At 45.2% G+C, this 21436-nt stretch overlaps 15 non-coding genes across 15 annotated transcripts; all 15 read right to left on the bottom strand.

Annotated features, from left to right (window-relative positions):
* Positions 1-1258: 1258 nt before the first annotated feature.
* trnae-uuc (transfer RNA glutamic acid (anticodon UUC)) lies at positions 1259-1330 on the bottom strand. The gene has a single exon. It is a non-coding gene; the product is annotated as a tRNA-Glu (tRNA).
* Positions 1331-3096: 1766 nt separating this feature from the next.
* On the bottom strand, positions 3097-3168 carry trnae-uuc (transfer RNA glutamic acid (anticodon UUC)). The gene has a single exon. It is a non-coding gene; the product is annotated as a tRNA-Glu (tRNA).
* A 1005-nt stretch (positions 3169-4173) lies between these two features.
* On the bottom strand, positions 4174-4246 carry trnaf-gaa (transfer RNA phenylalanine (anticodon GAA)). Its single transcript has one exon. It is a non-coding gene; the product is annotated as a tRNA-Phe (tRNA).
* Positions 4247-4933: 687 nt separating this feature from the next.
* Positions 4934-5005, bottom strand: trnae-uuc (transfer RNA glutamic acid (anticodon UUC)). The gene has a single exon. It is a non-coding gene; the product is annotated as a tRNA-Glu (tRNA).
* Positions 5006-6771: 1766 nt separating this feature from the next.
* trnae-uuc (transfer RNA glutamic acid (anticodon UUC)) lies at positions 6772-6843 on the bottom strand. The gene has a single exon. It is a non-coding gene; the product is annotated as a tRNA-Glu (tRNA).
* A 1766-nt stretch (positions 6844-8609) lies between these two features.
* trnae-uuc (transfer RNA glutamic acid (anticodon UUC)) lies at positions 8610-8681 on the bottom strand. The gene has a single exon. It is a non-coding gene; the product is annotated as a tRNA-Glu (tRNA).
* Positions 8682-10446: 1765 nt separating this feature from the next.
* On the bottom strand, positions 10447-10518 carry trnae-uuc (transfer RNA glutamic acid (anticodon UUC)). The gene has a single exon. It is a non-coding gene; the product is annotated as a tRNA-Glu (tRNA).
* A 1005-nt stretch (positions 10519-11523) lies between these two features.
* trnaf-gaa (transfer RNA phenylalanine (anticodon GAA)) lies at positions 11524-11596 on the bottom strand. The gene has a single exon. It is a non-coding gene; the product is annotated as a tRNA-Phe (tRNA).
* Positions 11597-12283: 687 nt separating this feature from the next.
* trnae-uuc (transfer RNA glutamic acid (anticodon UUC)) lies at positions 12284-12355 on the bottom strand. The gene has a single exon. It is a non-coding gene; the product is annotated as a tRNA-Glu (tRNA).
* A 1766-nt stretch (positions 12356-14121) lies between these two features.
* Positions 14122-14193, bottom strand: trnae-uuc (transfer RNA glutamic acid (anticodon UUC)). The gene has a single exon. It is a non-coding gene; the product is annotated as a tRNA-Glu (tRNA).
* Positions 14194-15959: 1766 nt separating this feature from the next.
* Positions 15960-16031, bottom strand: trnae-uuc (transfer RNA glutamic acid (anticodon UUC)). The gene has a single exon. It is a non-coding gene; the product is annotated as a tRNA-Glu (tRNA).
* A 1005-nt stretch (positions 16032-17036) lies between these two features.
* trnaf-gaa (transfer RNA phenylalanine (anticodon GAA)) lies at positions 17037-17109 on the bottom strand. The gene has a single exon. It is a non-coding gene; the product is annotated as a tRNA-Phe (tRNA).
* Positions 17110-17796: 687 nt separating this feature from the next.
* Positions 17797-17868, bottom strand: trnae-uuc (transfer RNA glutamic acid (anticodon UUC)). Its single transcript has one exon. It is a non-coding gene; the product is annotated as a tRNA-Glu (tRNA).
* A 1766-nt stretch (positions 17869-19634) lies between these two features.
* On the bottom strand, positions 19635-19706 carry trnae-uuc (transfer RNA glutamic acid (anticodon UUC)). The gene has a single exon. It is a non-coding gene; the product is annotated as a tRNA-Glu (tRNA).
* Positions 19707-20711: 1005 nt separating this feature from the next.
* Positions 20712-20784, bottom strand: trnaf-gaa (transfer RNA phenylalanine (anticodon GAA)). Its single transcript has one exon. It is a non-coding gene; the product is annotated as a tRNA-Phe (tRNA).
* Between the last annotated feature and the right edge of the window lie 652 nt (positions 20785-21436).

Genomic DNA, 21436 nt, shown 5'->3' with positions numbered 1-21436 from the left:
ACACCGAATAAAAATCATGAAAAATTGGGTTGGCTCATACGGGGATCATGCCCGCGCTCTTTGCTTTATTAATAGCACGCCCTAAACGACCGATTTAACCGGCAACAAAATGCCCTTGGGCTGCGTGAAAGCAGAGCCTGAGATGATTTTGTATCCGGAACACACTGGGTGATAGAGTAACTGCATAAGAATTGAACACATCGCATCGCTGAAACATTGTTCACTCTTAGAAACATAGAAAATAGGTGCAGGAGCAGGCCATTCAGCTCTTCTAGCCTGCACCGCCATTCAATGAGTTCATGGCTGAACATGAAACTTCAGTACCATATACAAAACTGGGCAGAGTATAAATAGAACGTAACAGAGCGCTGAATCTAAAAAAAATCATGTCGAAAATTAGTACCACGCAACCGCTGAACAGCCCAGCCCTCAACCACTGTCTCGATCTCAAACCAGCTTCTCCCCTTAAAATGAAGGAAACGTAAAATCACCAGATATTGCCGAAACCCGGGATTGAACCAGTGACCTTTAAATCTTCAGTCTCACGCTCTCCCAACTGGACTATTTCGGCACGACAGAAAACGAAGCAAAACTTTCTCACACCTTTTTGAAAGAAAACTTAAACCCCGGAAGGAATTGCCCCGCACACTCAGTCCTCATTTCAGGGCAATGGGTCCCAAACACATCTCGGAGCTCCGGATGTGTTCATGTAATGTATAATGATATTGAAAAGGAGAGATTTAACGTTAGTGATGGTGAATCTCGGTTACATCAAAAACTCCATGAATTCTCTGCCGGGAAATTCAGATCTTGGAAATCGCCTTTAAACGCTAAACATTGACACGCAGTGAGCCAGTGTGCACTGTAGAAGGGGCCCTGTCCAAATGAATGCTCAAGGATAAGTTATCAGTGCCCATGGTCCAGGCATTCCCTGATTCCAGTCTTGCACTCTTTGCGAAGTTTAAAATGCTGAATATTTCCGCAGTGGCAATGCATTGATTGATGACAAGCTCGAGTGATGTGGCGCAAATACGTACCTGCAAGACTAAAGATAGCCATGATTGGCAAAATGTACGTTGTCTATCAGCAATTGGAGTTCCACTTGTTGAGCGAGATCTTGTCATTTAGTGCAGACTTTAAAACATAAGTGTTTTTGTGGTATCACGACACGCTGCTGATGATTGGGGCAACAACAGCGAGTTGAGCTGCAAGCATGTTGAGGAACAGCATTGCATTTCGAAACACCACAGATACAATGTTCCCTGACCGGGAATCGAACCCGGGCCACGGCGGTGAAAGCGCCGAATCCTAACCACTAGACCACCAGGGAAGCTGCTGCAAACGTTTGTGCCAGCAAGCAGACCAACCCAGTCTTTCCTCCTTGCTGTTTAGAAATTCTCATCACATTCGCGCCAGGGAAAACTGTTCGCAGCAAATGGCAGTTTTTGTGGAGAACATCAAAGACATGTCCGCGCAATCACAGCGTTAAGTGCGGCTAGGCATCCACTGAAGTCCATTTCATTCTCTCCTTTTTCCGGGAATTTTCACTCTCGGTACCGTGTGAAGATTTCATTTGGTGCTTTTGTCCTGAAATGCAGCCTTTTGCTCATCTCCTGGCGACAGAACCGTTCTGTCTTTCTGTTCTGCTTTTAACCATTGACGGGAACAGCTCTCCAGTTCATCGGTTATGCGCAAAGCAAGAAACACGTATCAACAGAAAGTTGTGCTCTGCACACCGTCGGCAAAGAAGCAATGGCTGTTATTCCAAATCGTTCCCATCCCTTGGGATTCCGTGTGGATTTGTTTCGTTATGAAGATTTGATTGTAAAAGTTACTAAACACCGAATAAAAATCATGAAAAATTGGGTTGGCTCATACGGGGATCATGCCCGCGCTCTTTGCTTTATTAATAGCACGCCCTAAACGACCGATTTAACCGGCAACAAAATGCCCTTGGGCTGCGTGAAAGCAGAGCCTGAGATGATTTTGTATCCGGAACACACTGGGTGATAGAGTAACTGCATAAGAATTGAACACATCGCATCGCTGAAACATTGTTCACTCTTAGAAACATAGAAAATAGGTGCAGGAGCAGGCCATTCAGCTCTTCTAGCCTGCACCGCCATTCAATGAGTTCATGGCTGAACCTGAAACTTCAGTACCATATACAAAACTGGGCAGAGTATAAATAGAACGTAACAGAGCGCTGAATCTAAAAAAAATCATGTCGAAAATTAGTACCACGCAACCGCTGAACAGCCCAGCCCTCAACCACTGTCTCGATCTCAAACCAGCTTCTCCCCTTAAAATGAAGGAAACGTAAAATCACCAGATATTGCCGAAACCCGGGATTGAACCAGTGACCTTTAAATCTTCAGTCTCACGCAATCCCAACTGGACTATTTCGGCACGACAGAAAACGAAGCAAAACTTTCTCACACCTTTTTGAAAGAAAACTTAAACCCCGGAAGGAATTGCCCCGCACACTCAGTCCTCATTTCAGGGCAATGGGTCCCAAACACATCTCGGAGCTCCGGATGTGTTCATGTAATGTATAATGATATTGAAAAGGAGAGGTTTAACGTTAGTGATGGTGAATCTCGGTTACATCAAAAACTCCATGAATTCTCTGCCGGGAAATTCAGATCTTGGAAATCGCCTTTAAACGCTAAACATTGACACGCAGTGAGCCAGTGTGCACTGTAGAAGGGGCCCTGTCCAAATGAATGCTCAAGGATAAGTTATCAGTGCCCATGGTCCAGGCATTCCCTGATTCCAGTCTTGCACTCTTTGCGAAGTTTAAAATGCTGAATATTTCCGCAGTGGCAATGCATTGATTGATGACAAGCTCGAGTGATGTGGCGCAAATACGTACCTGCAAGACTCAAGATAGCCATGATTGGCAAAATGTACGTTGTCTATCAGCAATTGGAGTTCCACTTGTTGAGCGAGATCTTGTCATTTAGTGCAGACTTTAAAACGTAAGTGTTTTTGTGGTATCACGACACGCTGCTGATGATTGGGGCAACAACAGCGAGTTGAGCTGCAAGCATATGGAGGAACAGCATTGCATTTCGAAACACCGCAGATACAATGTTCCCTGACCGAGAATCGAACCCGGGCCGCGGCGGTGAAAGCGCCGAATCCTAACCACTAGACCACCAGGGAAGCTGCTGCAAACGTTTGTGCCAGCAAGCAGACCAACCCAGTCTTTCCTCCTTGCTGTTTAGAAATTCTCATCACATTCGCGCCAGGGAAAACTGTTCGCAGCAAATGGCAGTTTTTGTGGAGAACATCAAAGACATGTCCGCGCAATCACAGCGTTAAGTGCGGCTAGGCATCCACTGAAATCCATTTCATTCTCTCCTTTTTCCGGGAATTTTCACTCTCGGTACCGTGTGAAGATTTCATTTGGTGCTTTTGTCCTGAAATGCAGCCTTTTGCTCATCTCCTGGCGACAGAACCGTTCTGTCTTTCTGTTCTGCTTTTAACCATTGACGGGAACAGCTCTCCAGTTCATCGGTTATGCGCAAAGCAAGAAACACGTACCAACAGAAAGTTGTGCTCTGCACACCGTCGGCAAAGAAGCAATGGCTGTTATTCCAAATCGTTCCCATCCCTTGGGATTCCGTGTGGATTTGTTTCGTTATGAAGATTTGATTGTAAAAGTTACTAAAAACCGAATAAAAATCATGAAAAATTGGGTTGGCTCATACGGGGATCATGCCCGCGCTCTTTGCTTTATAAATACCACGCCCTAAACGACCGATTTAACCGGCAACAAAATGCCCTTGGGCTGCGTGAAAGCAGATCCTGAGATGATTTTGTATCCGGAACACACTGGGTGATAGAGTAACTGCACAAGAATTGAACACATCGCATCGCTTAAACATTGTTCACTCTTAGAAACATAGAAAATAGGTGCAGGAGCAGGCCATTCAGCTCTTCTAGCCTGCACCGCCATTCAATGAGTTCATGGCTGAACATGAAACTTCAGTACCATATACAAAACTGGGCAGAGTATAAATAGAACGTAACAGAGCGCTGAATCTAAAAAAAATCATGTCGAAAATTAGTACCACGCAACCGCTGAACAGCCAGCCCTCAACCACTGTCTCGATCTCAAACCAGCTTCTCCCCTTAAAATGAAGGAAACGTAAAATCACCAGATATTGCCGAAACCCGGGATTGAACCAGTGACCTTTAAATCTTCAGTCTCACGCTCTACCAACTGGACTATTTCGGCACGACAGAAAACGAAGCAAAACTTTCTCACAGCTTTTTGAAAGAAAACTTAAACCCCGGAAGGAATTGCCCCGCACACTCAGTCCTCATTTCGGGGCAATGGGTCCCAAACACATCTCGGAGCTCCGGATGTGTTCATGTAATGTATAATGATATTGAAAAGGAGAGATTTAACGTTAGTGATGGTGAATCTCGGTTACATCAAAAACTCCATGAATTCTCTGCCGGGAAATTCAGATCTTGGAAATCGCGTTTAAACGCTAAACATTGACACGCAGTGAGCCAGTGTGCACTGTAGAAGGGGCCCTGTCCAAATGAATGCTCAAGGATAAGTTATCAGTGCCCATGGTCCAGGCATTCCCTGATTCCAGTCTTGCACTCTTTGCGAAGTTTAAAATGCTGAATATTTCCGCAGTGGCAATGCATTGATTGATGACAAGCTCGAGTGATGTGGCGCAAATACGTACCTGCAAGACTAAAGACAGCCATGATTGGCAAAATGTACGTTGTCTATCAGCAATTGGAGTTCCACTTGTTGAGCGAGATCTTGTCATTTAGTGCAGACTTTAAAACATAAGTGTTTTTGTGGTATCACGACACGCTGCTGATGATTGGGGCAACAACAGCGAGTTGAGCTGCAAGCATGTTGAGGAACAGCATTGCATTTCGAAACACCACAGATACAATGTTCCCTGACCGGGAATCGAACCCGGGCCACGGCGGTGAAAGCGCCGAATCCTAACCACTAGACCACCAGGGAAGCTGCTGCAAACGTTTGTGCCAGCAAGCAGACCAACCCAGTCTTTCCTCCTTGCTGTTTAGAAATTCTCATCACATTCGCGCCAGGGAAAACTGTTCGCAGCAAATGGCAGTTTTTGTGGAGAACATCAAAGACATGTCCGCGCAATCACAGCGTTAAGTGCGGCTAGGCATCCACTGAAATCCATTTCATTCTCTCCTTTTTCCGGGAATTTTCACTCTCGGTACCGTGTGAAGATTTCATTTGGTGCTTTTGTCCTGAAATGCAGCCTTTTGCTCATCTCCTGGCGACAGAACCGTTCTGTCTTTCTGTTCTGCTTTTAACCATTGACGGGAACAGCTCTCCAGTTCATCGGTTATGCGCAAAGCAAGAAACACGTATCAACAGAAAGTTGTGCTCTGCACACCGTCGGCAAAGAAGCAATGTCTGTTATTCCAAATCGTTCCCATCCCTTGGGATTCCGTGTGGATTTGTTTCGTTATGAAGATTTGATTGTAAAAGTTACTAAACACCGAATAAAAATCATGAAAAATTGGGTTGGCTCATACGGGGATCATGCCCGCGCTCTTTGCTTTATTAATAGCACGCCCTAAACGACCGATTTAACCGGCAACAAAATGCCCTTGGGCTGCGTGAAAGCAGAGCCTGAGATGATTTTGTATCCGGAACACACTGGGTGATAGAGTAACTGCATAAGAATTGAACACATCGCATCGCTGAAACATTGTTCACTCTTAGAAACATAGAAAATAGGTGCAGGAGCAGGCCATTCAGCTCTTCTAGCCTGCACCGCCATTCAATGAGTTCATGGCTGAACATGAAACTTCAGTACCATATACAAAACTGGGCAGAGTATAAATAGAACGTAACAGAGCGCTGAATCTAAAAAAAATCATGTCGAAAATTAGTACCACGCAACCGCTGAACAGCCCAGCCCTCAACCACTGTCTCGATCTCAAACCAGCTTCTCCCCTTAAAATGAAGGAAACGTAAAATCACCAGATATTGCCGAAACCCGGGATTGAACCAGTGACCTTTAAATCTTCAGTCTCACGCTCTCCCAACTGGACTATTTCGGCACGACAGAAAACGAAGCAAAACTTTCTCACACCTTTTTGAAAGAAAACTTAAACCCCGGAAGGAATTGCCCCGCACACTCAGTCCTCATTTCAGGGCAATGGGTCCCAAACACATCTCGGAGCTCCGGATGTGTTCATGTAATGTATAATGATATTGAAAAGGAGAGGTTTAACGTTAGTGATGGTGAATCTCGGTTACATCAAAAACTCCATGAATTCTCTGCCGGGAAATTCAGATCTTGGAAATCGCCTTTAAACGCTAAACATTGACACGCAGTGAGCCAGTGTGCACTGTAGAAGGGGCCCTGTCCAAATGAATGCTCAAGGATAAGTTATCAGTGCCCATGGTCCAGGCATTCCCTGATTCCAGTCTTGCACTCTTTGCGAAGTTTAAAATGCTGAATATTTCCGCAGTGGCAATGCATTGATTGATGACAAGCTCGAGTGATGTGGCGCAATTACGTACCTGCAAGACTAAAGATAGCCATGATTGGCAAAATGTACGTTGTCTATCAGCAATTGGAGTTCCACTTGTTGAGCGAGGTCTTGTCATTTAGTGCAGACTTTAAAACATAAGTGTTTTTGTGGTATCACGACACGCTGCTGATGATTGGGGCAACAACAGCGAGTTGAGCTGCAAGCATGTTGAGGAACAGCATTGCATTTCGAAACACCACAGATACAATGTTCCCTGACCGGGAATCGAACCCGGGCCACGGCGGTGAAAGCGCCGAATCCTAACCACTAGACCACCAGGGAAGCTGCTGCAAACGTTTGTGCCAGCAAGCAGACCAACCCAGTCTTTCCTCCTTGCTGTTTAGAAATTCTCATCACATTCGCGCCAGGGAAAACTGTTCGCAGCAAATGGCAGTTTTTGTGGAGAACATCAAAGACATGTCCGCGCAATCACAGCGTTAAGTGCGGCTAGGCATCCACTGAAATCCATTTCATTCTCTCCTTTTTCCGGGAATTTTCACTCTCGGTACCGTGTGAAGATTTCATTTGGTGCTTTTGTCCTGAAATGCAGCCTTTTGCTCATCTCCTGGCGACAGAACCGTTCTGTCTTTCTGTTCTGCTTTTAACCATTGACGGGAACAGCTCTCCAGTTCATCGGTTATGCGCAAAGCAAGAAACACGTATCAACAGAAAGTTGTGCTCTGCACACCGTCGGCAAAGAAGCAATGGCTGTTATTCCAAATCGTTCCCATCCCTTGGGATTCCGTGTGGATTTGTTTCGTTATGAAGATTTGATTGTAAAAGTTACTAAACACCGAATAAAAATCATGAAAAATTGGGTTGGCTCATACGGGGATCATGCCCGCGCTCTTTGCTTTATTAATAGCACGCCCTAAACGACCGATTTAACCGGCAACAAAATGCCCTTGGGCTGCGTGAAAGCAGAGCCTGAGATGATTTTGTATCCGGAACACACTGGGTGATAGAGTAACTGCATAAGAATTGAACACATCGCATCGCTGAAACATTGTTCACTCTTAGAAACATAGAAAATAGGTGCAGGAGCAGGCCATTCAGCTCTTCTAGCCTGCACCGCCATTCAATGAGTTCATGGCTGAACATGAAACTTCAGTACCATATACAAAACTGGGCAGAGTATAAATAGAACGTAACAGAGCGCTGAATCTAAAAAAAATCATGTCGAAAATTAGTACCACGCAACCGCTGAACAGCCCAGCCCTCAACCACTGTCTCGATCTCAAACCAGCTTCTCCCCTTAAAATGAAGGAAACGTAAAATCACCAGATATTGCCGAAACCCGGGATTGAACCAGTGACCTTTAAATCTTCAGTCTCACGCTCTCCCAACTGGACTATTTCGGCACGACAGAAAACGAAGCAAAACTTTCTCACACCTTTTTGAAAGAAAACTTAAACCCCGGAAGGAATTGCCCCGCACACTCAGTCCTCATTTCAGGGCAATGGGTCCCAAACACATCTCGGAGCTCCGGATGTGTTCATGTAATGTATAATGATATTGAAAAGGAGAGATTTAACGTTAGTGATGGTGAATCTCGGTTACATCAAAAACTCCATGAATTCTCTGCCGGGAAATTCAGATCTTGGAAATCGCCTTTAAACGCTAAACATTGACACGCAGTGAGCCAGTGTGCACTGTAGAAGGGGCCCTGTCCAAATGAATGCTCAAGGATAAGTTATCAGTGCCCATGGTCCAGGCATTCCCTGATTCCAGTCTTGCACTCTTTGCGAAGTTTAAAATGCTGTATATTTCCGCAGTGGCAATGCATTGATTGATGACAAGCTCGAGTGATGTGGCGCAATTACGTACCTGCAAGACTAAAGATAGCCATGATTGGCAAAATGTACGTTGTCTATCAGCAATTGGAGTTCCACTTGTTGAGCGAGGTCTTGTCATTTAGTGCAGACTTTAAAACAGAAGTGTTTTTGTGGTATCACGACACGCTGCTGATGATTGGGGCAACAACAGCAAGTTGAGCTGCAAGCATGTTGAGGAACAGCATTGCATTTCGAAACACCGCAGATACAATGTTCCCTGACCGAGAATCGAACCCGGGCCGCGGCGGTGAAAGCGCCGAATCCTAACCACTAGACCACCAGGGAAGCTGCTGCAAACGTTTGTGCCAGCAAGCAGACCAACCCAGTCTTTCCTCCTTGCTGTTTAGAAATTCTCATCACATTCGCGCCAGGGAAAACTGTTCGCAGCAAATGGCAGTTTTTGTGGAGAACATCAAAGACATGTCCGCGCAATCACAGCGTTAAGTGCGGCTAGGCATCCACTGAAATCCATTTCATTCTCTCCTTTTTCCGGGAATTTTCACTCTAGGTACCGTGTGAAGATTTCATTTGGTGCTTTTGTCCTGAAATGCAGCCTTTTGCTCATCTCCTGGCGACAGAACCGTTGTGTCTTTCTGTTCTGCTTTTAACCATTGACGGGAACAGCTCTCCAGTTCATCGGTTATGCGCAAAGCAAGAAACACGTACCAACAGAAAGTTGTGCTCTGCACACCGTCGGCAAAGAAGCAATGGCTGTTATTCCAAATCGTTCCCATCCCTTGGGATTCCGTGTGGATTTGTTTCGTTATGAAGATTTGATTGTAAAAGTTACTAAAAACCGAATAAAAATCATGAAAAATTGGGTTGGCTCATACGGGGATCATGCCCGCGCTCTTTGCTTTATAAATACCACGCCCTAAACGACCGATTTAACCGGCAACAAAATGCCCTTGGGCTGCGTGAAAGCAGAGCCTGAGATGATTTTGTATCCGGAACACACTGGGTGATAGAGTAACTGCACAAGAATTGAACACATCGCATCGCTTAAACATTGTTCACTCTTAGAAACATAGAAAATAGGTGCAGGAGCAGGCCATTCAGCTCTTCTAGCCTGCACCGCCATTCAATGAGTTCATGGCTGAACATGAAACTTCAGTACCATATACAAAACTGGGCAGAGTATAAATAGAACGTAACAGAGCGCTGAATCTAAAAAAAATCATGTCGAAAATTAGTACCACGCAACCGCTGAACAGCCAGCCCTCAACCACTGTCTCGATCTCAAACCAGCTTCTCCCCTTAAAATGAAGGAAACGTAAAATCACCAGATATTGCCGAAACCCCGGATTGAACCAGTGACCTTTAAATCTTCAGTCTCACGCTCTACCAACTGGACTATTTCGGCACGACAGAAAACGAAGCAAAACTTTCTCACAGCTTTTTGAAAGAAAACTTAAACCCCGGAAGGAATTGCCCCGCACACTCAGTCCTCATTTCGGGGCAATGGGTCCCAAACACATCTCGGAGCTCCGGATGTGTTCATGTAATGTATAATGATATTGAAAAGGAGAGATTTAACGTTAGTGATGGTGAATCTCGGTTACATCAAAAACTCCATGAATTCTCTGCCGGGAAATTCAGATCTTGGAAATCGCCTTTAAACGCTAAACATTGACACGCAGTGAGCCAGTGTGCACTGTAGAAGGGGCCCTGTCCAAATGAATGCTCAAGGATAAGTTATCAGTGCCCATGGTCCAGGCATTCCCTGATTCCAGTCTTGCACTCTTTGCGAAGTTTAAAATGCTGAATATTTCCGCAGTGGCAATGCATTGATTGATGACAAGCTCGAGTGATGTGGCGCAAATACGTACCTGCAAGACTCAAGCTAGCCATGATTGGCAAAATGTACGTTGTCTATCAGCAATTGGAGTTCCACTTGTTGAGCGAGATCTTGTCATTTAGTGCAGACTTTAAAACGTAAGTGTTTTTGTGGTATCACGACACGCTGCTGATGATTGGGGCAACAACAGCGAGTTGAGCTGCAAGCATATGGAGGAACAGCATTGCATTTCGAAACACCGCAGATACAATGTTCCCTGACCGAGAATCGAACCCGGGCCGCGGCGGTGAAAGCGCCGAATCCTAACCACTAGACCACCAGGGAAGCTGCTGCAAACGTTTGTGCCAGCAAGCAGACCAACCCAGTCTTTCCTCCTTGCTGTTTCGAAATTCTCATCACATTCGCGCCAGGGAAAACTGTTCGCAGCAAATGGCAGTTTTTGTGGAGAACATCAAAGACATGTCCGCGCAATCACAGCGTTAAGTGCGGCTAGGCATCCACTGAAATCCATTTCATTCTCTCCTTTTTCCGGGAATTTTCACTCTCGGTACCGTGTGAAGATTTCATTTGGTGCTTTTGTCCTGAAATGCAGCCTTTTGCTCATCTCCTGGCGACAGAACCGTTCTGTCTTTCTGTTCTGCTTTTAACCATTGACGGGAACAGCTCTCCAGTTCATCGGTTATGCGCAAAGCAAGAAACACGTACCAACAGAAAGTTGTGCTCTGCACACCGTCGGCAAAGAAGCAATGGCTGTTATTCCAAATCGTTCCCATCCCTTGGGATTCCGTGTGGATTTGTTTCGTTATGAAGATTTGATTGTAAAAGTTACTAAAAACCGAATAAAAATCATGAAAAATTGGGTTGGCTCATACGGGGATCATGCCCGCGCTCTTTGCTTTATAAATACCACGCCCTAAACGACCGATTTAACCGGCAACAAAATGCCCTTGGGCTGCGTGAAAGCAGATCCTGAGATGATTTTGTATCCGGAACACACTGGGTGATAGAGTAACTGCACAAGAATTGAACACATCGCATCGCTTAAACATTGTTCACTCTTAGAAACATAGAAAATAGGTGCAGGAGCAGGCCATTCAGCTCTTCTAGCCTGCACCGCCATTCAATGAGTTCATGGCTGAACATGAAACTTCAGTACCATATACAAAACTGGGCAGAGTATAAATAGAACGTAACAGAGCGCTGAATCTAAAAAAAATCATGTCGAAAATTAGTACCACGCAACCGCTGAACAGCCAGCCCTCAACCACTGTCTCGATCTCAAACCAGCTTCTCCCCTTAAAATGAAGGAAACGTAAAATCACCAGATATTGCCGAAACCCGGGATTGAACCAGTGACCTTTAAATCTTCAGTCTCACGCTCTACCAACTGGACTATTTCGGCACGACAGAAAACGAAGCAAAACTTTCTCACAGCTTTTTGAAAGAAAACTTAAACCCCGGAAGGAATTGCCCCGCACACTCAGTCCTCATTTCGGGGCAATGGGTCCCAAACACATCTCGGAGCTCCGGATGTGTTCATGTAATGTATAATGATATTGAAAAGGAGAGATTTAACGTTAGTGATGGTGAATCTCGGTTACATCAAAAACTCCATGAATTCTCTGCCGGGAAATTCAGATCTTGGAAATCGCGTTTAAACGCTAAACATTGACACGCAGTGAGCCAGTGTGCACTGTAGAAGGGGCCCTGTCCAAATGAATGCTCAAGGATAAGTTATCAGTGCCCATGGTCCAGGCATTCCCTGATTCCAGTCTTGCACTCTTTGCGAAGTTTAAAATGCTGAATATTTCCGCAGTGGCAATGCATTGATTGATGACAAGCTCGAGTGATGTGGCGCAAATACGTACCTGCAAGACTAAAGACAGCCATGATTGGCAAAATGTACGTTGTCTATCAGCAATTGGAGTTCCACTTGTTGAGCGAGATCTTGTCATTTAGTGCAGACTTTAAAACATAAGTGTTTTTGTGGTATCACGACACGCTGCTGATGATTGGGGCAACAACAGCGAGTTGAGCTGCAAGCATGTTGAGGAACAGCATTGCATTTCGAAACACCACAGATACAATGTTCCCTGACCGGGAATCGAACCCGGGCCACGGCGGTGAAAGCGCCGAATCCTAACCACTAGACCACCAGGGAAGCTGCTGCAAACGTTTGTGCCAGCAAGCAGACCAACCCAGTCTTTCCTCCTTGCTGTTTAGAAATTCTCATCACATTCGCGCCAGGGAAAACTGTTCGCAGCAAATGGCAGTTTTTGTGGAGAACATCAAAGACATGTCCGCGCAATCACAGCGTTAAGTGCGGCTAGGCATCCACTGAAATCCATTTCATTCTCTCCTTTTTCCGGGAATTTTCACTCTCGGTACCGTGTGAAGATTTCATTTGGTGCTTTTGTCCTGAAATGCAGCCTTTTGCTCATCTCCTGGCGACAGAACCGTTCTGTCTTTCTGTTCTGCTTTTAACCATTGACGGGAACAGCTCTCCAGTTCATCGGTTATGCGCAAAGCAAGAAACACGTATCAACAGAAAGTTGTGCTCTGCACACCGTCGGCAAAGAAGCAATGTCTGTTATTCCAAATCGTTCCCATCCCTTGGGATTCCGTGTGGATTTGTTTCGTTATGAAGATTTGATTGTAAAAGTTACTAAACACCGAATAAAAATCATGAAAAATTGGGTTGGCTCATACGGGGATCATGCCCGCGCTCTTTGCTTTATTAATAGCACGCCCTAAACGACCGATTTAACCGGCAACAAAATGCCCTTGGGCTGCGTGAAAGCAGAGCCTGAGATGATTTTGTATCCGGAACACACTGGGTGATAGAGTAACTGCATAAGAATTGAACACATCGCATCGCTGAAACATTGTTCACTCTTAGAAACATAGAAAATAGGTGCAGGAGCAGGCCATTCAGCTCTTCTAGCCTGCACCGCCATTCAATGAGTTCATGGCTGAACATGAAACTTCAGTACCATATACAAAACTGGGCAGAGTATAAATAGAACGTAACAGAGCGCTGAATCTAAAAAAAATCATGTCGAAAATTAGTACCACGCAACCGCTGAACAGCCCAGCCCTCAACCACTGTCTCGATCTCAAACCAGCTTCTCCCCTTAAAATGAAGGAAACGTAAAATCACCAGATATTGCCGAAACCCGGGATTGAACCAGTGACCTTTAAATCTTCAGTCTCACGCTCTCCCAACTGGACTATTTCGGCACGACAGAAAACGAAGCAAAACTTTCTCACACCTTTTTGAAAGAAAACTTAAACCCCGGAAGGAATTGCCCCGCACACTCAGTCCTCATTTCAGGGCAATGGGTCCCAAACACATCTCGGAGCTCCGGATGTGTTCATGTAATGTATAATGATATTGAAAAGGAGAGGTTTAACGTTAGTGATGGTGAATCTCGGTTACATCAAAAACTCCATGAATTCTCTGCCGGGAAATTCAGATCTTGGAAATCGCCTTTAAACGCTAAACATTGACACGCAGTGAGCCAGTGTGCACTGTAGAAGGGGCCCTGTCCAAATGAATGCTCAAGGATAAGTTATCAGTGCCCATGGTCCAGGCATTCCCTGATTCCAGTCTTGCACTCTTTGCGAAGTTTAAAATGCTGAATATTTCCGCAGTGGCAATGCATTGATTGATGACAAGCTCGAGTGATGTGGCGCAATTACGTACCTGCAAGACTAAAGATAGCCATGATTGGCAAAATGTACGTTGTCTATCAGCAATTGGAGTTCCACTTGTTGAGCGAGGTCTTGTCATTTAGTGCAGACTTTAAAACATAAGTGTTTTTGTGGTATCACGACACGCTGCTGATGATTGGGGCAACAACAGCGAGTTGAGCTGCAAGCATGTTGAGGAACAGCATTGCATTTCGAAACACCACAGATACAATGTTCCCTGACCGGGAATCGAACCCGGGCCACGGCGGTGAAAGCGCCGAATCCTAACCACTAGACCACCAGGGAAGCTGCTGCAAACGTTTGTGCCAGCAAGCAGACCAACCCAGTCTTTCCTCCTTGCTGTTTAGAAATTCTCATCACATTCGCGCCAGGGAAAACTGTTCGCAGCAAATGGCAGTTTTTGTGGAGAACATCAAAGACATGTCCGCGCAATCACAGCGTTAAGTGCGGCTAGGCATCCACTGAAATCCATTTCATTCTCTCCTTTTTCCGGGAATTTTCACTCTCGGTACCGTGTGAAGATTTCATTTGGTGCTTTTGTCCTGAAATGCAGCCTTTTGCTCATCTCCTGGCGACAGAACCGTTCTGTCTTTCTGTTCTGCTTTTAACCATTGACGGGAACAGCTCTCCAGTTCATCGGTTATGCGCAAAGCAAGAAACACGTATCAACAGAAAGTTGTGCTCTGCACACCGTCGGCAAAGAAGCAATGGCTGTTATTCCAAATCGTTCCCATCCCTTGGGATTCCGTGTGGATTTGTTTCGTTATGAAGATTTGATTGTAAAAGTTACTAAACACCGAATAAAAATCATGAAAAATTGGGTTGGCTCATACGGGGATCATGCCCGCGCTCTTTGCTTTATTAATAGCACGCCCTAAACGACCGATTTAACCGGCAACAAAATGCCCTTGGGCTGCGTGAAAGCAGAGCCTGAGATGATTTTGTATCCGGAACACACTGGGTGATAGAGTAACTGCATAAGAATTGAACACATCGCATCGCTGAAACATTGTTCACTCTTAGAAACATAGAAAATAGGTGCAGGAGCAGGCCATTCAGCTCTTCTAGCCTGCACCGCCATTCAATGAGTTCATGGCTGAACATGAAACTTCAGTACCATATACAAAACTGGGCAGAGTATAAATAGAACGTAACAGAGCGCTGAATCTAAAAAAAATCATGTCGAAAATTAGTACCACGCAACCGCTGAACAGCCCAGCCCTCAACCACTGTCTCGATCTCAAACCAGCTTCTCCCCTTAAAATGAAGGAAACGTAAAATCACCAGATATTGCCGAAACCCGGGATTGAACCAGTGACCTTTAAATCTTCAGTCTCACGCTCTCCCAACTGGACTATTTCGGCACGACAGAAAACGAAGCAAAACTTTCTCACACCTTTTTGAAAGAAAACTTAAACCCCGGAAGGAATTGCCCCGCACACTCAGTCCTCATTTCAGGGCAATGGGTCCCAAACACATCTCGGAGCTCCGGATGTGTTCATGTAATGTATAATGATATTGAAAAGGAGAGATTTAACGTTAGTGATGGTGAATCTCGGTTACATCAAAAACTCCATGAATTCTCTGCCGGGAAATTCAGATCTTGGAAATCGCCTTTAAACGCTAAACATTGACACGCAGTGAGCCAGTGTGCACTGTAGAAGGGGCCCTGTCCAAATGAATGCTCAAGGATAAGTTATCAGTGCCCATGGTCCAGGCATTCCCTGATTCCAGTCTTGCACTCTTTGCGAAGTTTAAAATGCTGAATATTTCCGCAGTGGCAATGCATTGATTGATGACAAGCTCGAGTGATGTGGCGCAATTACGTACCTGCAAGACTAAAGATAGCCATGATTGGCAAAATGTACGTTGTCTATCAGCAATTGGAGTTCCACTTGTTGAGCGAGGTCTTGTCATTTAGTGCAGACTTTAAAACATAAGTGTTTTTGTGGTATCACGACACGCTGCTGATGATTGGGGCAACAACAGCAAGTTGAGCTGCAAGCATGTTGAGGAACAGCATTGCATTTCGAAACACCGCAGATACAATGTTCCCTGACCGAGAATCGAACCCGGGCCGCGGCGGTGAAAGCGCCGAATCCTAACCACTAGACCACCAGGGAAGCTGCTGCAAACGTTTGTGCCAGCAAGCAGACCAACCCAGTCTTTCCTCCTTGCTGTTTAGAAATTCTCATCACATTCGCGCCAGGGAAAACTGTTCGCAGCAAATGGCAGTTTTTGTGGAGAACATCAAAGACATGTCCGCGCAATCACAGCGTTAAGTGCGGCTAGGCATCCACTGAAATCCATTTCATTCTCTCCTTTTTCCGGGAATTTTCACTCTAGGTACCGTGTGAAGATTTCATTTGGTGCTTTTGTCCTGAAATGCAGCCTTTTGCTCATCTCCTGGCGACAGAACCGTTGTGTCTTTCTGTTCTGCTTTTAACCATTGACGGGAACAGCTCTCCAGTTCATCGGTTATGCGCAAAGCAAGAAACACGTACCAACAGAAAGTTGTGCTCTGCACACCGTCGGCAAAGAAGCAATGGCTGTTATTCCAAATCGTTCCCATCCCTTGGGATTCCGTGTGGATTTGTTTCGTTATGAAGATTTGATTGTAAAAGTTACTAAAAACCGAATAAAAATCATGAAAAATTGGGTTGGCTCATACGGGGATCATGCCCGCGCTCTTTGCTTTATAAATACCACGCCCTAAACGACCGATTTAACCGGCAACAAAATGCCCTTGGGCTGCGTGAAAGCAGAGCCTGAGATGATTTTGTATCCGGAACACACTGGGTGATAGAGTAACTGCACAAGAATTGAACACATCGCATCGCTTAAACATTGTTCACTCTTAGAAACATAGAAAATAGGTGCAGGAGCAGGCCATTCAGCTCTTCTAGCCTGCACCGCCATTCAATGAGTTCATGGCTGAACATGAAACTTCAGTACCATATACAAAACTGGGCAGAGTATAAATAGAACGTAACAGAGCGCTGAATCTAAAAAAAATCATGTCGAAAATTAGTACCACGCAACCGCTGAACAGCCAGCCCTCAACCACTGTCTCGATCTCAAACCAGCTTCTCCCCTTAAAATGAAGGAAACGTAAAATCACCAGATATTGCCGAAACCCGGGATTGAACCAGTGACCTTTAAATCTTCAGTCTCACGCTCTACCAACTGGACTATTTCGGCACGACAGAAAACGACGCAAAACTTTCTCACAGCTTTTTGAAAGAAAACTTAAACCCCGGAAGGAATTGCCCCGCACACTCAGTCCTCATTTCGGGGCAATGGGTCCCAAACACATCTCGGAGCTCCGGATGTGTTCATGTAATGTATAATGATATTGAAAAGGAGAGATTTAACGTTAGTGATGGTGAATCTCGGTTACATCAAAAACTCCATGAATTCTCTGCCGGGAAATTCAGATCTTGGAAATCGCGTTTAAACGCTAAACATTGACACGCAGTGAGCCAGTGTGCACTGTAGAAGGGGCACTGTCCAAATGAATGCTCAAGGATAAGTTATCAGTGCCCATGGTCCAGGCATTCCCTGATTCCAGTCTTGCACTCTTTGCGAAGTTTAAAATGCTGAATATTTCCGCAGTGGCAATGCATTGATTGATGACAAGCTCGAGTGATGTGGCGCAAATACGTACCTGCAAGACTAAAGATAGCCATGATTGGCAAAATGTACGTTGTCTATCAGCAATTGGAGTTCCACTTGTTGAGCGAGATCTTGTCATTTAGTGCAGACTTTAAAACATAAGTGTTTTTGTGGTATCACGACACGCTGCTGATGATTGGGGCAACAACAGCGAGTTGAGCTGCAAGTATGTTGAGGAACAGCATTGCATTTCGAAACACCACAGATACAATGTTCCCTTACCGGGAATCGAACCCGGGCCACGGCGGTGAAAGCGCCGAATCCTAACCACTAGACCACCAGGGAAGCTGCTGCAAACGTTTGTGCCAGCAAGCAGACCAACCCAGTCTTTCCTCCTTGCTGTTTAGAAATTCTCATCACATTCGCGCCAGGGAAAACTGTTCGCAGCAAATGGCAGTTTTTGTGGAGAACATCAAAGACATGTCCGCGCAATCACAGCGTTAAGTGCGGCTAGGCATCCACTGAAATCCATTTCATTCTCGCCTTTTTCCGGGAATTTTCACTCTCGGTACCGTGTGAAGATTTCATTTGGTGCTTTTGTCCTGAAATGCAGCCTTTTGCTCATCTCCTGGCGACAGAACCGTTCTGTCTTTCTGTTCTGCTTTTAACCATTGACGGGAACAGCTCTCCAGTTCATCGGTTATGCGCAAAGCAAGAAACACGTATCAACAGAAAGTTGTGCTCTGCACACCGTCGGCAAAGAAGCAATGGCTGTTATTCCAAATCGTTCCCATCCCTTGGGATTCCGTGTGGATTTGTTTCGTTATGAAGATTTGATTGTAAAAGTTACTAAAAACCGAATAAAAATCATGAAAAATTGGGTTGGCTCATACGGGGATCATGCCCGCGCTCTTTGCTTTATTAATAGCACGCCCTAAACGACCGATTTAACCGGCAACAAAATGCCCTTGGGCTGCGTGAAAGCAGAGCCTGAGATGATTTTGTATCCGGAACACACTGGGTGATAGAGTAACTGCATAAGAATTGAACACATCGCATCGCTGAAACATTGTTCACTCTTAGAAACATAGAAAATAGGTGCAGGAGCAGGCCATTCAGCTCTTCTAGCCTGCACCGCCATTCAATGAGTTCATGGCTGGACATGAAACTTCAGTACCATATACAAAACTGGGCAGAGTATAAATAGAACATAACAGAGCGCTGAATCTAAAAAAAATCATGTCGAAAATTAGTACCACGCAACCGCTGAACAGCCCAGCCCTCAACCACTGTCTCGATCTCAAACCAGCTTCTCCCCTTAAAATTTAGGAAACGTAAAATCACCAGATATTGCCGAAACCCGGGATTGAACCAGTGACCTTTAAATCTTCAGTCTCACGCTCTCCCAACTGGACTATTTCGGCACGACAGAAAACGAAGCAAAACTTTCTCACACCTTTTTGAAAGAAAACTTAAACCCCGGAAGGAATTGCCCCGCACACTCAGTCCTCATTTCAGGGCAATGGGTCCCAAACACATCTCGGAGCTCCGGATGTGTTCATGTAATGTATAATGATATTGAAAAGGAGAGATTTAACGTTAGTGATGGTGAATCTCGGTTACATCAAAAACTCCATGAATTCTCTGCCGGGAAATTCAGATCTTGGAAATCGCCTTTAAACGCTAAACATTGACACGCAGTGAGCCAGTGTGCACTGTAGAAGGGGCCCTGTCCAAATGAATGCTCAAGGATAAGTTATCAGTGCCCATGGTCCAGGCATTCCCTGATTCCAGTCTTGCACTCTTTGGGAAGTTTAAAATGCTGAATATTTCCGCAGTGGCAATGCATTGATTGATGACAAGCTCGAGTGATGTGGCGCAAATACGTACCTGCAAGACTAAAGATAGCCATGATTGGCAAAATGTAAGTTGTCTATCAGCAATTGGAGTTCCACTTGTTGAGCGAGGTCTTGTCATTTAGTGCAGACTTTAAAACATAAGTGTTTTTGTGGTATCACGACACGCTGCTGATGATTGGGGCAACAACAGCAAGTTGAGCTGCAAGCATGTTGAGGAACAGCATTGCATTTCGAAACACCGCAGATACAATGTTCCCTGACCGAGAATCGAACCCGGGCCGCGGCGGTGAAAGCGCCGAATCCTAACCACTAGACCACCAGGGAAGCTGCTGCAAACGTTTGTGCCAGCAAGCAGACCAACCCAGTCTTTCCTCCTTGCTGTTTAGAAATTCTCATCACATTCGCGCCAGGGAAAACTGTTCGCAGCAAATGGCAGTTTTTGTGGAGAACATCAAAGACATGTCCGCGCAATCACAGCGTTAAGTGCGGCTAGGCATCCACTGAAATCCATTTCATTCTCTCCTTTTTCCGGGAATTTTCACTCTAGGTACCGTGTGAAGATTTCATTTGGTGCTTTTGTCCTGAAATGCAGCCTTTTGCTCATCTCCTGGCGACAGAACCGTTCTGTCTTTCTGTTCTGCTTTTAACCATTGACGGGAACAGCTCTCCAGTTCATCGGTTATGCGCAAAGCAAGAAACACGTACCAACAGAAAGTTGTGCTCTGCACACCGTCGGCAAAGAAGCAATGGCTGTTATTCCAAATCGTTCCCATCCCTTGGGATTCCGTGTGGATTTGTTTCGTTATGAAGATTTGATTGTAAAAGTTACTAAAAACCGAATAAAAATCATGAAAAATTGGGTTGGCTCATACGGGGATCATGCCCGCGCTCTTTGCTTTATAAATACCACGCCCTAAACGACCGATTTAACCGGCAACAAAATGCCCTTGGGCTGCGTGAAAGCAGAGCCTGAGATGGTTTTGTATCCGGAACACACTGGGTGATAGAGTAACTGCACAAGAATTGAACACATCACATCGCTTAAACATTGTTCACTCTTAGAAACATAGAAAATAGGTGCAGGAGCAGGCCATTCAGCTCTTCTAGCCTGCACCGCCATTCAATGAGTTCATGGCTGAACATGAAACTTCAGTACCATATACAAAACTGGGCAGAGTATAAATAGAACGTAACAGAGCGCTGAATCTAAAAAAAATCATGTCGAAAATTAGTACCACGCAACCGCTGAACAGCCAGCCCTCAACCACTGTCTCGATCTCAAACCAGCTTCTCCCCTTAAAATGAAGGAAACGTAAAATCACCAGATATTGCCGAAACCCGGGATTGAACCAGTGACCTTTAAATCTTCAGTCTCACGCTCTACCAACTGGACTATTTCGGCACGACAGAAAACGAAGCAAAACTTTCTCACAGCTTTTTGAAAGAAAACTTAAACCCCGGAAGGAATTGCCCCGCACACTCAGTCCTCATTTCGGGGCAATGGGTCCCAAACACATCTCGGAGCTCCGGATGTGTTCATGTAATGTATAATGATATTGAAAAGGAGAGATGGTGAATCTCGGTTACATCAAAAACTCCATGAATTCTCTGTCGGGAAATTCAGATCTTGGAAATCGCCTTTAAACGCTAAACATTGACACGCAGTGAGCCAGTGTGCACTGTAGAAGGGGCCCTGTCCAAATGAATGCTCAAGGATAAGTTATCAGTGCCCATGGTCCAGGCATTCCCTGATTCCAGTCTTGCACTCTTTGCGAAGTTTAAAATGCTGAATATTTCCGCAGTGGCAATGCATTGATTGATGACAAGCTCGAGTGATGTGGCGCAAATACGTACCTGCAAGACTAAAGATAGCTATGATTGGCAAAATATACGTTGTCTATCAGCAATTGGAGTTCCACTTGTTGAGCGAGATCTTGTCATTTAGTGCAGACTTTAAAACATAAGTGTTTTTGTGGTATCACGACACGCTGCTGATGATTGGGGCAACAACAGCGAGTTGAGCTGCAAGCATGTTGAGGAACAGCATTGCATTT

Source organism: Pristiophorus japonicus, unplaced genomic scaffold, assembly GCF_044704955.1.
Source record: "Pristiophorus japonicus isolate sPriJap1 unplaced genomic scaffold, sPriJap1.hap1 HAP1_SCAFFOLD_282, whole genome shotgun sequence".
Classification (NCBI taxonomy): Eukaryota; Metazoa; Chordata; class Chondrichthyes; family Pristiophoridae; genus Pristiophorus; species Pristiophorus japonicus.
The sequence above is the reverse complement of the archived record's forward strand: the minus strand, read 5'-3'. Positions and strand labels throughout refer to the sequence as shown.